Here is a 4842-nt window from a genome sequence, read left to right on the forward strand (position 1 = left end):
GATCTAATAGGAGATTTTAACCTGTATCAACAAGAAAATATTCAGATAAGATGAAAGTTTCAAATAATCATATAGTGGTTTCATATAAACACCAAATATTAAGAAATAGATGATATGCAAATATTTTGTTTTCTATGCAAGTGTTTTGACACTCCGTCAAAATACTATTGTTTTTAAGTCTCTAGAGAACAAGAATGCTATCCTACCATAAAGTATGTGTGCAAAAAGGAATGAAATATTGTCTTTAAAGATCAATCAAATGCAGCAATTTTTGCTTCAAGATTCCAGACCCATCTTTTACTTTGCCAAGCAATAATTACATCATGAAACTTGAGTTAAGATAGATTTGTCACCACTTTTGCAGCCTTTCTATTAGAATAGCTTGAGAGTGATTATACTAATATATATTAAATCCTATAATATAGTTTTTAAAAATTATGCTCCAAGAAACACCTTATCTAACAATAGTTTAATCATTTCAGAAGTCAGTTACATCAACATAAAATCATGCAAGTAATTCCTGTAATCGACAAAACATGATACATCAATTAAACTGTTAAAGCAAAGTAGACTTCACACATTGAATTAAAAACTCTCTCAAAAAAGTAGGCTGAAAGGACAAGATTTTCTGTTTTCATAAAATAAGCAGTTGAAATCAAACCCAGGATTTTTTCAGTCAAAACATTTGTGTCTGAAAAGAGCACCTTCAATTTATTTCATTTCTCTCTAATCTTTACAGATTTCAAGTTTCCTAAATGTGACTTTTCTCCTGTTTGTAAACAAATAAAAATTTACATTCAAATACAATTATCAACATCCTTCATAGTGAAGACCTAGGAAAGGATGTTGAATTTGAAGTTGTTGGTGATGCCCCAGAAAAAGTGGGGCCCAAACAAGCTGAAGATGCTGCCAAAAGCATAACCAATGGCAGTGATGATGGAGCTCAGCCCTCCACCTCCACAGCTCAAGAGCAAGATGATGTTCCCATAGTTGATTAGGATGAAGAAGATTCTACAAATAGTGCCGAAGTCAGTGAAGAAGAGAGAAGCCGCAAGAGGAAAGTAGATGAGAAAGAGAATCTCAGTGCAAAGAGGTCACGTATAGAACAGAAGGAAGAGCTTGATGATGTCATAGCATTAGACTGAACAGAAATGCCTCTAAACAGAACCCTCTTACTATTTAGGTTATCTGGGCAGAAACAGATTGTTAGGTCCTTTGTTCCAAAGAGAAAAAATTGACACCAGTGACTTGAAAATGATTCTGCTCCCTTTGAAAACATTCACTTTGCTAGAACTGTTAGACACATTGCAGTATGCTGTATTGAAAGTGGGAATATAGTTTTAAAAACCCTTTGAACAAAGTGTGTGCATAACCAGTCATGAGATAAAACAACACAATGTATGTTGCCTTTTTAATGTAAATACCCTTAGGTATCATTAATAGTTTCAAAATATTGTGGTTTAGTAAAGTTGATACCTGGTTATAAATATTATGCCTTTATTTTTGGCTAGAAGAATAATTATTTTTAACCTAGATCTAATCATTTTCGTACTCTTAACTGACTGAAACAGATTCAAAGAAGTATCAAGTACTATGCATTAAAACCTGTTTTTAAATGTTAAATGGCGCTATGTATATTAATGTAAAACAATGTTAATTTACTCAAGTTCTCAGTTTGTACTGCCTGGTATGTCTGTGTAAGAAGCCAATTTTTGTGTATTGTTACAGTTTCAGGTTATTTATATTCGATGTTTTGTAAAACTCAAATAACGACTATACTTATGGACCAAATAAATGGCATCTGCATTCTTATTTAAAAAAATACAATTTTTTTGTAGGTGTTTCTCAAATTATACGCCCGTAATGAAGTTTTATAAACTAATATTTATAAACTAATGTTTATTACAAGAAAAAAATTATTCATGCTACACTAAGATTTTTTATTTATTAAATTAAGAAATACAAAATACGTGTGATTTAAATAAATAGAATAAGTGCAATCAACAACTTCTATTTCATCAGTGAGGATTCACTCATTAAAAGGCACAATGTCAAAATAAATTCAAGAATATTCATTTCATAAATTTTGGGATGTAAAGGAAAACATGATTCTGAGATAGAAAGGGGGAAAAAATCCTGTTGGAATTGCTTCTAATTTTATTTGAATTAAACTTATTATTTCTTTAAAATAAGAGGAGACAGCAATGCCAATACATCAAATACAATTATTAATTACACAATTTCACACAATCCTACAATCCATATGTTGCCAAATATTAAGTCAAAGATTTAAAGAAATTTATCATCAAGTCCCATACTTATAAAATCTAATTATTTAAGGTTTAAAATAATGGAATGAATATTAATTAAAAACAGAAAAAAATTAAAATCATGTTAGTTTTAAAAATTGTAACAATCACAACATGGGTTTGGTTATTATTTATGGTATTGTTTTCCCTCATACATACTTCAGTTGGCATTCATCTACCACCATCAACTTGAAAAACATACAATGAAGGAAGAGCTACCATTTTAGAACCAAAGGCTCAAGTCTTTGGCAAACTGTTCTCATGCGTACTTTAGAAATCTAATTGGCAGAATATAGTTGAGAAGATAATATTAATGCTCTAAATAATTCTACGATAGGATGGTATGTCACTGAATCGAAATACACTTGACTTTGTAAATTTGAAAATTTGTTTTCTAATAAAAGAAAATTATTCTATCTTTATTTTTAATTTTTGTGGGTACATATTAGGAGTATATATTTATGGGATACATGAGATAGTATGATATAATCTCACAATGCTTAATAATCACATCAGGGTATATGGGGTGTCTATCACCTCAAGCATTTATCCTTTCTTTGTTTTGCAAACAATCTGATTATACTCTTTTAGTCATTTTTAAATGTACAACAAGTTATCATTTACTGTAGTCACCCTGTAATGCTATCAAATAACAGATCCCTTTCATTCTAATTTTATTTTGTACCTATTAATCATCCTCACTTCCCCTTCCCCTTCTGCTACCCTTCCCAGTCTCCGGTAACCAACATTCTACTCTCTAACTCCATGAGTTCAAATATCTTAACTTTTAGCTCCCACAGATAAGAACATGTGAAGTTTGTCTTTCTGTGCCTGGCTTATTTCATGTAACATAATGACCTCCAGTTCCACCCATGTTGTTAGAAACGACAGAATCTCATTCTTTTGTAGGCTGAATAGTACTCCATTGTGTACGTGTACCACATTTTATTTATCCATTTCATCTGTCGATGGACACTTAGGTTGCTTCCAAATCTTAGCTATTGTGAACAGTGCTGCAATAAACATGACAGAGCAGATATCTCTTCAACATACTGATTGCCTTTCTTTAGGGTATATACCAAGAAGTGGGATTGCTGGATCATATAGTAGCTCTAGTTTTAGTTTTTTGAGGACCCTCCAAAGTGTTTTCCATACTAGTTGTGCTCGTTTACATTCCCACCAATAGTGTACCAGGGTTCCCTTTTCTCCGTTTTCTTGCCAGCATTTGCCTGTCTTTTGGATATAAGCCATTTTAACTGGAGTGAGATGATACCTCGTTACAGTTTTGATTTACATTTCTCTGATGATCATTGATGTTGAGCACCTTTTCATATGCCTGTTTGCCATTTGTACGTCTTCATTTGAGAAATGTGTATTCATATCTTTGCTCATTTTTAATCAGATTTCTAAATTTTTTTCCTTTGGAGTTGTTTGAACTCCTTATATATTCTGGTTATTAATACCTTGTCAGATGAGTAGTCTGCAAATATTTTCTCCCATTCTGTGAGTTGCCTCTTCACTTTGTGGATTGTATCCTTTGCTGTGCAGAAGCTTTTTAACTTGATGTGATACCATTTGTCCATTTTTGCTTTGGTTGCTTGTGCTTGTGGGGTATTACTCAAGAAATCTTTGCCCACTCCAATGTCCTAGAGTTTCCCCAATGTTTTCTTATAATAGTTCCAGAGTTTGAGGTCTTACATTTAAGTCTGTAATCCATTTTTATTTGATTTTTATATATGGTGAGAGATATTTGATTTTTATATGTGGTGAGAGTCTAGTTTCATTTTTCTGCATATGGATATTCAGTTTTCCCATCACCATTTATTGAAGAGACTATCTTTTCCCCAATGTATGTTCTTGGCACCTTTGTCAAAAATGAACTCACTGTAGATGTATGAATTCTGGGTTCTGTATTCTGTTCCATTAGCCTAAGTGTCTGTTTTTATGGAAGTACCATGCTGTTTTGGTTTCTATAGCTCTATAGTATAATTTGAAGCCAGGTAATGTGATTCTTCCAGTTTTGTTCTTTCTACACAGGACAGCTTTCGCTATTGTGGTTCCATATAAATTTTAGGATTTTTTTTCTGTTTCTGTGAATAATGTCATTGGTATTTTGATAGGGATTGCATTGAATGTATAGATTGCTTTGGTTAGGTTGAACATTTTGATAATATTGATTCTTTCAATCTATGAATGTGGAATATCTTTCCATTTTGTGTCTGTGTTCTCTTCAATTTCATCAATGTTTTATAGTTTTCATCGTAGAGGTCATTTATATGGTTAATTTCTAGGTATTCTATTATAACTGTAGCTATTGTAAATGGGATTACTTTCCTGATTTCTTTCTCAGCTAGTTCATTACTGGTGTACAGAAATGCTACTGATTTTTGTATGTTGATTGTGTATCCTGCAAATTAACTGAATTTGTTCATCAGTTCTCATAGTTTTTTGGTGGTGTCTTTAGGTTTATCCAAATATAGGTCATCATCGGTAAACAAGGATAATTTGGCTTCTTCCCTTCCAGTTTGGGGAT

General features: G+C 32.1%; 1 pseudogene; it reads left to right on the forward strand.

Moving 5' to 3' along the window:
* Positions 1-806: 806 nt before the first annotated feature.
* On the forward strand, positions 807-1534 carry LOC103891011 (SUMO-activating enzyme subunit 2-like; annotated as a pseudogene).
* The last annotated feature ends 3308 nt before the right edge of the window (positions 1535-4842 follow it).

This window comes from Pongo abelii, chromosome 5, assembly GCF_028885655.2.
Source record: "Pongo abelii isolate AG06213 chromosome 5, NHGRI_mPonAbe1-v2.0_pri, whole genome shotgun sequence".
Classification (NCBI taxonomy): Eukaryota; Metazoa; Chordata; class Mammalia; order Primates; family Hominidae; genus Pongo; species Pongo abelii.